General features: G+C 59.9%; 1 long non-coding RNA gene across 1 annotated transcript; it reads right to left on the bottom strand.

The window, feature by feature from the left end:
• Positions 1 to 10,998, bottom strand: LOC138689737 (uncharacterized). Its single transcript, XR_011328647.1, has 2 exons — positions 10,545 to 10,998; positions 1 to 55 (listed from the first exon to the last, which is right to left on the bottom strand). It is a non-coding gene; the product is annotated as an uncharacterized lncRNA (long non-coding RNA).
• Between the last annotated feature and the right edge of the window lie 219 nt (positions 10,999 to 11,217).

Here is an 11,217-nt window from a genome sequence, read left to right as displayed (position 1 = left end):
GACTATGGAAGACCACCAGAGGACTCCTGAAGACCACCAGAGGCCTTCAATGCGCCTGCGTAAAGGACATTTGCATATGCTAATAGTTTCCCGGAAAACTAATGAATATGTATAACATTTCTCAGAAATCTAGTGAATATGTACGTAGAGCATGTACTTAACCCGCACAATTAGACCCGACGGTGCGCACGATAGGTGGAGCGATCCCCCGTGCATCCAGCGCTGCCAATAAAGAATACCTGCTTAACAGTTAATCAAACTATTGAGTTAATTTCTTTGAATCACCCCTCCTCTCATTTTGAGGGTCCAAAGCCCTCTTTTACAGCTGGAAGCCTCCATTGGAGCGCCCAAAGCCCTATATTCACGACCAAAGCTTCCTTTCTGGGGGTCACAGAGGAACCAAGAGGTTCCCCTCCTTTTCAGGGTCCAAAGCTTCGTTTTTAGCACCTAGCCCATTCTTTTGAGTGCCCAGCGCCCCTTTTTTAGGGCCGAAATCCTCATTTTTTGGGTCTTTCATGACCCATAGCCTTTTTTTAGGGCCCAGGGTTTCAAGCTGAGGGTCTAAACCCTAAAGGCGGAGCTTGTCGCCTGGCAACACCCGCCTAGGAGTCTGTGGGGAGTCAGGGGACCCAGGACAGCCAATGGCATTTGAGGAAGTGGGGGCAAGGCACGTGGCTGATATGTAGCCAACCAATCAAGCTTTGAGGCCTGCAGGAAAGGGGGCAAGAGTCGAAAAAGCGGGGCAACGTGTGGGGGCGGGGCATGCTGGCTCCACCACTCACGCCTGGTGGGAGAGCAGCACGCGGAAGATTGATAAACTGTCTGACCCATCATTTGATGGGAGGCGCAAGGGGGGAAATCCCAGGCAGCCAGTCAGATGAAACATCACCTCAGGGAAGGGCGGGCACTGTTGGTGGCGGGAGGGTGACCACCCCAGGCAGCCAATCAGAGGCAGCGTCACCTCAGGGATGGGACGTGCGAGCCCCAAACCAGGTCAGAGTGACAGCCCAGTGGGCCAGTTGGGGAGCGCATCACCTCAGGTGAACTGCACCTGGGCAGCCTGACCACCTGGGGCTGCTCAGAGGCAGCCCTCAGGGAAGGGCAGGCATCAAACCAGGGCAGAGTGACAGCCTAGGTGACCGATCAGAGGCAGCATCACCTCAGGAGACCGACAGCCCCCCAAACCTATGCCAGTGAAGACTGATGTGAGGAGAAGGCGGGCTCTGCTGGCGGCCAGGCCGAGCCTCAACATGGCGCGCATGGGGCCTGCCCCGAGGCCCAGCAGCCCTGGGCCCAGACCTGCAGCCCCTCTTCCCCCCCTCCATCCCCCACCCACCCCCATGCTCCAGAACCCCCAGTCTCCAGAGAGTCAGTATCCCATGGCCGTGCCACTAGACAGCAGCCACGGGCCACCGGGCTTCTCGCCGCTATCGCTGCCGGCACTCGCCGGGTGGTGACGAGGACGTGACGGCGAGGCCGCCGGTGTGACGGTGGAGCGCGCGAGGATGGGTGGGGGGGAATGCTTGCCGTGGGGCTGCCCGCCACCACCTCACCCACATCCCCTCCCCGCAGCCGAGGCAACCCCACCGCCGCCATCCAGCGTCTCCCCCCTGGGATGGTGAGTTGAGCGGAGGGATGGTGGGGCTGGGGTCTCCCCCTCAAAGCAGGGGGGGTCCCAGGGTTGATGCTCTCCCCCCCTCCCCACAGCCACTGCACATCATCTCCTTCCTGACGCTGCCCGACCTGCCGAGACTGGGCCAGACCTGCCACTACCTCCACGAGGCGTGCGACAGCGAGGCCGCCTGGCGCCACCTCTGCGCCCCTCTCCCGCCCGCCGCCAAGAGCGCCCGGCCCTGCAAATATTACAGCTAAATGTTGATCTTAAGGTGATTTTCTGTTTGTAGCGTGGCTTACATTTTGCACTCGAGATACCGGACAGCAGCTAAGCCTGGGCCTCTTGACATTTCTCATTTGAAATTGGTTAGGTGACTGCCGCCATTACTTCTGAACAGTAAACGATGTTACACTTGATAACAGATAACTGCAATTGTTCGCTTGCTTCAGGAAGTCTTCAAGTAGTGAAGTGCTTACTTTCAGTAAGAACTAGCCCCAGTAAGATTCCCCATTTATTAAAATAGCTCAGGACTACACACAGTGGTTTAAATCAAATTAGTTATCAAATAAAATACTTTAACCATTGCTTCAGTAACAAGAGTGCTTGACACTCTTTTGTCAACCAGAGCTTTCTCCTCTCTTACAGAGGGGAGCGATGCCCATCACACAGAGTGACTCCTGTGAGCACAGACAGACTTCTCTGAAAGACAAGATGGCTTGCAGAAAAGTGCGATATGAGCGGGGTTACCTTGCGTGCTAGTTACTTGCTTCTTTATGTCTTTGCTCTTACCAGGTGATTACACCCAGAACTTTGCGGTGTAAGTGACAATCAGTGCAAACGCCTAATTGGACTAGTAATCAGATGCAAGACTGTGGATGGAAAGGAAGTTGGCCAGCGTTAGTGAAATGAGAGAAGTACTTTCTTGCACATGAGCAAAAGGAAGCAGCCCTTTTCCAAAGCTGTGTGTGGCGGGGTGAAGGAGAATGGCAGCTCTAAGGCTGCCTCTACTCTGTGCGTGTGGGTTACAGATGAGAGCTGGTTCTTCTGGGCGCTCCTGTGCAGAGGACTGCTTTCTAAAAAGCCTTTCTTCAGCCACAAGGCTAGAACCTCCTTTAGCAACCTGACCCAAGGAGAGTGTCCCGGACTGCAGACCCGCTGCTCCGAGGAGGACTGGCTCAGGGTGTCCTCCGGCGGGACCCCCTTTATACCCTTGTCGAGCCTGACAGAGAGCTGGTCCTTATTTTTCCCTCTTCCCAGACTGTTGTTCCCCCCTGGGGCTGGATGCTGGATCCCGGTGGGGGCTGGATGCTGGACCCCATGCGGCGTGGCCATCCGTGCACGCCCGTCGTTCACGCGTGTCCGTGCGAGTGTCTGCTGGGACTGTGTGCGCAGCCTGGCTCCTGCTTGGTCCCGGGGTGGGCAACGGTAGCAGCCGGGTGGTGAAGGAACCGGCAACCCCCCCCAGGGAGACGCCGGCAAGCGGTGCCCGCGGTCGCTCCCGCCGGTGGGCTAAGAGTGATGCCCTGTTTCCCCAGTGGCTGCGGCCGAGCCCCAGGTCAGCTCTTGGCGCCAGCCCAGGGAGTTGGCGGCCATGTCACAGTGGACAGCGGTGACCGTGTCACTCTGACGTCACCTCGCGCCTGTGACACGGGTGCCCCGGCGGGTATAAAAGGGGCTGCTCCTGGAGACGGGGGAACATTCCGGGGAGAACCTCGGAGCTGTTGGGCAGGAGTTTAGAGGAGACTCGCAAACGACCTGTCCTTTGTCCACCATGCAGTGGAATGTCTCTGGCGGTGAAGAGGAAGGTGAGGGCAGAGCATCCCCACAGTCCCCACAGCCGGCTGCCGGGCGAGGGGCTCCGTGTGCGGCACCCCCAGCCTCGCTCATATGCCGAGTAGAGGCAGGCGTGCAGGAGTGCAGATGCCCTGAGCTTGGGGACCATCCCTGCGAGCATCCGTGCCCCTCACACCCCGCTCGCTCCCGACTCGCAGGTGTAACCACCCAGGCAGAAGCGGTGAAAGAAGACCTCCGCATGGTCCGGGCGCGCCTGGCCCGCTGTTCCGCAGCATCCCAAAGCCACAGGGCGCTGCTGCAGTGTCTGGTAGGTGGGGAGCGGTCCCCTTGTCCCCGGGGACTGGGGCTGCGAGACCGGAGCCCCTGACCCCTCCTTTCACCATGCAGGGGCAGAAGCAGCAGGAGCTGCAGAAGACCTTGGAGCGGCTCACCTCGGAGGTCAGTGTCCCCTCCTGTACCCACGTCCCCCAGCTGCGGCGGCTGGGGCTGTGTCAGGGGCTCAGTGCCTGCGTGCGGCTCCTTTTCCCAGAACTGTCTCGTGGCACGCTGTTTCGAAGAGAGCGGCCAGGAGCTCCAGCAACTGGAGGGGCAGGTGGCCCAGATGAAGGTGAGTTCACAGAACCACGGTCTGGTTGAGGTTGGAAGGGGCCGCTGGAGATGATCTGATCTTGTCCAATGCCCCTGCTTAAGCGGGGTCCCCTAGAGCCAGTTGCTCAGGTCCATGTCCAGATGTGGACCGCGTCCAGAGCTGGGCCTGGGGGGGTCCCTCTGTCCGCCTGCAAGGCTGGGAAGGAGAGAGGACGCAGGGGCAAAGGCAGTGCCCGAGGGGAGCCGGGAAGGGATAATGCGGAGGGGAGGGCGCTTGTGGGAACGTCCAGTGCCCTGATGGCTTCTCCTCCTCCTCTCTCGCAGAAGCGCTTTCAAATAGCAAAGAGCGAGGCAGTCGCAAGCCTGGAAGAGGCACAGAAGGTACAGGGAAGAAGGATGCCCATCCTGGCAGGGTCAGGGAGGGGGTGCCAGTGCTGGGTCCCCGCACCCCAGCGTCCACGGGCAGGGTCATTGACTTTGGGACGTGGCATCCGCGATGGAGGGATTGGGCCCCTGCCCCTCCTGCAGATGTTGCCGTTCCCTCTTCTCTGCCAGGCAGACCGCTTTTGGGAAAAAGCAGAGGGAGGCACAGCAGTGCAGGTCCCTGGCGCCTCCCCCCCCATCTCCTGCCAAGTCCTGGGCTGCCAGCAAGCACAGGCTGAGCCGGGCATGGGGCGAGGGGGCACGCAGGACCGCTGGCCGGGTGCGGGTGTGCAAGTGGCTGATGGGCGCTGAGAGATGGGAAGCAGGGGCAGCGCCGTGTGCGAGGGGGTGTGTGTCTGTGAGAGGGCATCTGACGGTTCCCCATTCCCGCAGGCGGCAAAGGCTGCGGCGACCAGTCGAGGAGCCGGCAGAGATGCTGAGCAGAGCTCTGCGCTGACGGCAAGCAGCAAGGAGCTGCTGCAGCCTAGGGTAGGTATGGAGGGGCTCCTGGTCCACAGGGGCTGGGGCTGCAGACCCTGAGCCCCTGCTCTCCTTTCTGCACGCAGGAGGAGAACCATCAGGAGCTACATGATGCCGTACAGCAGCTCAGCACTAAGGTTGGTGTCCTCTCCTCTGCCCCTGACCCAGAGCTGCGTCGGCTGGGGCTGAGAGGTTGGAAGGGACCGCTGGAGGTCATCTTGTCGTCTCCAACCCCCCTGCTCAGAGAGGGTCACCGAGTGCCGGTTGCCCAGCGGCGTGACTAGGGAGGACAATTTTCGCAGGCTATGGGGGGGGTCCATCGCTTCCCCACGCCTGGCCTTGCGAGTCACCCAGTTTCCCAGTAGTGCCCTAGGGCAGCGGGGGAGTGAGTGGGCACAGCCCTGGGGCCGGAGAGGGGCGAGGGTGCCAAGGTCCCAGCCCAGCTGCCCGCACGACGCACCTGTGGTTTTGCAGGAGGAAAAGTTCCGTGCCCTGATAGCATCCTGGCTCAAGGAGGACAAGCAGGAGAATGAGGTAGTGCCGAAGGGGCCGGGGGAAAACGGGCGGGTGCCCACGGTCCCTGGGGCCACAGCAGGCTCAGGGACTCAGACCCTTCCCTCTCCCAGGCGCTGCGTCAGGAAATAAGAAATCTGGAAGAGAGACTGGAGGAGGAAGAGGGCTGGTAAGCGGGGTCCCTCGCCCCACACGGGTGTCCCTGCAGCACCCGGCGCCATGGGGCTGCCAATGCTGGTGCCAGGGGAGCCCCATCCCTGCCTGGGGTGGGGGGGTGTGTGTGGAAGGGGACCCCCGGCGTGGCCACGGAGGTCTGTAATGTGTCCAACCAAGCCCTGTTGCCTGCAGCCAGTATCAGAGGAAGAAGGAGGCAGAGATGCCGGAGACTGTGCTGCCGGAGGTGGTGGAAGCACGGCTGGTAAGGGGGAAGAGCCTGTGGGTCTCCCTGAGGAGAGGGGTCCACGGAGGTGCCAGCCACGCGTGGGCTACGCTCCCGTGCAAGGCAACTCCGTGCAACTCCAGCTGTCCCGGCCGTGCGGCAGTGCTTGACAAGTGTCCTTGCTCTGTGTTGACCTGCAGGAGAGGGACGTGCGGGCGAGGAGACGCGGTTTCAGTTACTGGCTGCAGTGAGTGTCCCCACCGGGTGATGGGCTGGACGCCTGCTCCAGCCGGTGGGGCCCCTCCATCCCTCTTGGGGCTGGGATGCATCCACCCTGCCCTGTCTCCCATACTTCTTCTGCCCCACAGGACACTCCTCCTGCTCTTTGTCGGCCTGGAGCTGGCCATCGTCTTTGCAGTGGCTGCTGCCATGCTGTACGCGTCCTGGTACGACCCCGAGGTCTTCCACCGCCTGCTGCCCGAGGAAGCCTACGCCAACCTGACATGCGTGCTGGAAGCCTACGCCAACCTGGCATGCGTGCTGGGAAAGACCCTCCGAGCAGCCAGTGAGGGGCTGCTGCCTTTTTGACCACCCCTCCCAGTAAAGCCTTATTTAGCATTGTGGACAAGCTGCAAGGATTGCTTGACAGGTTTTCGTAGGCACTGGCCAGCCCTGGGACTGGCATTCGTAATAAAGATCGGCTTTCCCTGACTGGCCTCGCTTGGTACGCAACCATTCAGCTTGTCGGTCCCAATCGTCCTTCTCGCTGGTGACCGTCCTGATTTGGGCCAGGCACACGGAGGACGAGTGGGACCTGGTGAGGGGGGGTTCATCCCCATAAAACAGTTCTGAACAGTGGCAAGGGTCCCGCAGACCAGACCTGCGCCGGAGCCCATCATGCTGAGGCCGTGGCTGTTCTCTGTGGGGCTGGTGTGTGGTGGCTTTAATGTGGGGTGATACAGGGGGCCTGTCCTCGAGGCCAGCACAGCGTGAGGGGTGCACCTGGGGCTGCGTGGTGACCCCTGGCTCTGCCGGCGAGGCTGAAAGCCAACAGGTGCTCATGGTTCACGGCTTAAATGGCTGCTTGGTCCCCCTCGGGCACTGCTTCACCAGCACGTGCTGCCGGTTGGCCCAAGCTGAGGAGGTGGAGCTGGGCCTCGGTGGCACGGAGTTGAGACCTGGCTTCTCCCGGCGGTGCAGCCAGCATCTGTGGGGGACGCGGGGTCGGCGCAGTCCCACCGCATGTGGGCTGGCATGGCACTGTGTACTGCACGTGGAGCAGGGGCATGCCGGGCACCCGTCCCCCGGTTCTGAGGGGGACAAAAACAGCCCTTGCAAGATGCAGGGCAGCAAGATGGACTGAAATGGGTTGTCTCCACCCAAAGTTGCCCTCGTCAGGCCTAGGTCACCCCAAAATGGTGCCCGAGAATAGAGAGGTGTCACACCGGTGAGTCCCTGTGGTTTTCCTTCCGTGTGGCCTTGCTGCAGGCAGGAGGCAAAGGGTGACCAGGGTTTTAGTTGCTGTCACCTCCTGTCCTGGGAACCCCTAGTGCAGGTTCATTGTGTTTCTTGGCTCTCGCGCACTGAACTGACCTGAGTTGTCCCACCGCTCTTCCCCTCCCTGCTCCCCACCTTGCCTGGACACTAGTTTGCACAAGTAAGCCTGCTCACTGCTTCTAATGTGGCACGCTGTTTGGGATTGATTTTTGCATGCAGTAGATGTGCACGGGGTCCCGTAGCCGCTGCCTGTTGCTGCGTTGCCTGGTCGTGGCTGTGGGTCCCAGGGTGCGACGTGCTACTGCTGCTGCCCCCCCCGCTCTCCCTTGCCCTCTTTGCATCTGCTCTGCCTGACTGCACGTGCTGCCCTCCTTGTCCTTCGGGACCCCCAGGGACCCCCTGGCCCCCCACGATGGGTCTCAGCCACAACGCGCTCCTGCCCCGGCGGCCTTGTGCCCCCCCCCCAGTGATGCTGCCTGCACAGAGGGGTGCTCCCCAGGGTCAGTGGCTGCCATCCCGCTGCAGCCCATCCTGCCAGGCTTCACAGTACACTGCGGGACTGGGCAGGACATTGGCAGGCGAGTGGGTCTGTGCTGAGCTCCCTTCCTTGCTGCCAGCACAGCATGGGTCTGGCTGCTAAGCGGGGGACAGCTCGTGCCCCTCCAGGGACCAGCATGGGGGTTTTGCCCCCCTGGACCGCAGCCAATGCCTCCCTCCTACCCTGGGAGACCCAGGCACCCTCCAGGCGTTGGGCTGCTCCGTGGGGGCCCATCCTGCCCTGGGCTCTGCCCACATCGCCCCCAGGGGAAAAGGAGAGCTGGAGCTGGAGGGAGGTTATCAGAATGGGGACTCAGCTGCGTTGTCCCCGGGCTCTGGCTGCCCCCTGCTCCCACACTTTCTCTGGGTACCTTGAGCACCCCTCATGGTGGCCGTGACCAGTGTGTCCCTGGCTGTCCCCAGCCCTGGCTGCCCTGGGGCACCCAGCCAAGGGGTCCAGCCCACCGCTGCCCCTGCTCTTGCAGCCACAAGTGAGGGGTGCCTGCACCGCCTGCTTGACTCCAGTAGCTGGTTCAAAGTCCTTTCAGTTCACATACACACAGGAGAAGGAGTGAGAGCACACAGAGAGATAGTTAAGAAAAGATTTAATAATGATTGATCAGGCAATGGCTGGTCTCCAGCTGCCTGGCTGTTTCTTGCAGCCGCTTGGCAAGGAGACGCAGCTTAGCAGTCTTCTGCTTGATCCTCTCCTGCTTCTCCCGCACTTCAGGAGAGCTTGCCTTCCTCAGAAGACGGTTCTCCTCTTGAAGGACACTGCATCGCCTCTTGAGGTCCTTCAGGGCACGCTGGAGGTGGGCGTTCTGCTCCTGCAGCCTGCTGTGACTGCTACCAGGCAGCCAGTCCTCCTGCTGCCCTACAGTCTGAACACCTACCTCTGCCACAGACGGCCCGCTGTGGGTCGTTCCTTGCGGCGGGGAGTCCGAGCAGTGCGGCGTCGAGTCTTGCCCCCCAGCCTCGAGCAAAGACTCCGTGCTGTTCCCTTCCTCCTGGAGGCGAGTGTCTTTTAAGCTCTGGTGGGTTTTCCGCTGCCCTTCTCCATCATGGGAGGAAGATGCGATGAGGCTCTCCAAAGAGCAGGGCCTGATGGCCCCGGTGCCCAGAAGGGTCTGCAGGCGGTGCCAGGCCGAGGCCTTGGCCCCGGCCTCATTGCAGGAAGCAGGCTGCTCGCCATCGAACCTCTCCAAGATGTACTTTAGGAAGAGTCTTCTCTGCAGCAGCAGTTTGTCTTGGAGGCGGAGGATGTGAGCAGCCTCCTCGCTATTGGTCTCCCAGCGCAGCTTGCTGAGGACGTCCTGGAGCTTCGTGGGGGCCTCGCCGCTCCTCGAGGCGCCTCTCACCAACTTCTTGGCCAGCTGCTGCTGCAGGTCCCGTGCCTGCCGGATGGCGTCGTCGCGCTGCTGCTGCAGCACCTCCTGCGCCTCGTGCAGCTCAGCCTCCTTCGAGCGCAGCAGCTGGCGGATCTCCACCTCCCGCTGCCGCTGGTTCAGCTCCCGCAGCCGCTGGAGCTCCCGTGCCTGCCGCTGCTCCCATTTGGAGTGTAGCCGTTTGGCCAGGAGCTGCCGATCCCGCTCTGCGGCCTCCTTCAGCTTGCGAGTTTCGGCGGCAAAGTGGCGGCACAGCTCTTGGGAGCGGAGTTGCTCAGCCTCCAGCTCAGCCTGCAGCCTCTCCAGCTGCCGCTTGTGCTCATCCTTCTGCGCCGGGCCCCGGCAGGGCGAGGGGCGGCCGCGCGCCCCGGTCCCCGGTCCCGCACTGTCCCGGCTCATGGCTGCAGGGATGGCAACCAAACGCTGCCACCAACAGCCACCAACGTCGTGCGTCGCTCGCTGCCTCCCTCTTGACCGTGCAGGAGCAGAGACAGCGTCTGCAATCAGCCAGGGGTGGGCGAGTGTGGCCTTATATAGGTGTCCTGGCCCCCAGCTCACAAAGGAGGGTGGGGCTGTGTGGCCTTGTAAGGTATGTCCTGGCCCCGCCCCCACCGCCAGCTCACAAAGGAGGGGTGGGGCTGTGTGGCCTTATGAGGTATGGCCCGCCCACTCCCAGCACACAAAATTTGTGTCACCTAATGCCATCTCCTGTGAATGCGCAGTTGCGTTCATCGTCTCGTTGAGTCCTTTTGACTCGTCTGGCTTGGAACATCAGGAGACGTTTTGGTTATTTTGGTTACACATGACCCCTCCTCTCATTTTGAGGGTCCAAAGCCCTCTTTTACAGCTGGAAGCCTCCACTGGAGTGCCCAAAGCCCTATATTCACGACCAAAGCTTCCTTTCTGGGGGTCACAGAGGAACCGAGAGGTTCCCCTCCTTTTCAGGGTCCAAAGCTTCCTTTTTAGCGATACAGAGAACGAACTGCTAATTGCTTAATGGTTGTCTCTCTGTAACTTTACATACCAAAGACTAGTGTTTGTCAAAGATTAAGCCTGTCAGAGACTGGTACTTGGGAGCGATGAGCAAGAAGGAACCGTGAGCGATGACAAAACTTAATTAAATGTTTGATGAATTTACAATCTTGTTGAGAAGGCAGAAGCAGAGGCCTTGCTTGAAGAGAGAGGGCCAGAAAAGATAAGAACTCCTGCCTTTGTTCTTGTCCTTGTAGAAATTTAGCTTAAACTAACCATATGGTTCTACACCACTAATGAAAACTTAGATAATAAGAGCAGTAACAAGCACTGATGTATCAAAACATGTAAAGGCCCATACCGCGCAGAATCACCCGAGGAGGGTCAAGTAGCGGACGAGTGAGGAAGACTATGGAAGACCACCAGAGGACTCCTGAAGACCACCAGAGGCCTTCAATGCGCCTGCGTAAAGGACATTTGCATATGCTAATAGTTTCCCGGAAAACTAATGAATATGTATAACATTTCTCAGAAATCTAGTGAATATGTACGTAGAGCATGTACTTAACCCGCACAATTAGACCCGACGGTGCGCACGATAGGTGGAGCGATCCCCCGTGCATCCAGCGCTGCCAATAAAGAATACCTGCTTAACAGTTAATCAAACTATTGAGTTAATTTCTTTGAATCACCCCTCCTCTCATTTTGAGGGTCCAAAGCCCTCTTTTACAGCTGGAAGCCTCCATTGGAGCGCCCAAAGCCCTATATTCACGACCAAAGCTTCCTTTCTGGGGGTCACAGAGGAACCAAGAGGTTCCCCTCCTTTTCAGGGTCCAAAGCTTCGTTTTTAGCACCTAGCCCATTCTTTTGAGTGCCCAGCGCCCCTTTTTTAGGGCCGAAATCCTCATTTTTTGGGTCCAAACCTGTCTTTTATGACCCATAGCCTTTTTTTAGGGCCCAGGGTTTCAAGCTGAGGGTCTAAACCCTAAAGGCGGAGCTTGTCGCCTGGCAACACCCGCCTAGGAGTCTGTGGG

Source organism: Haliaeetus albicilla, chromosome 18 (assembly GCF_947461875.1).
Source record: "Haliaeetus albicilla chromosome 18, bHalAlb1.1, whole genome shotgun sequence".
NCBI classification, from domain to species: Eukaryota; Metazoa; Chordata; class Aves; order Accipitriformes; family Accipitridae; genus Haliaeetus; species Haliaeetus albicilla.
The sequence above is the reverse complement of the archived record's forward strand: the minus strand, read 5'-3'. Positions and strand labels throughout refer to the sequence as shown.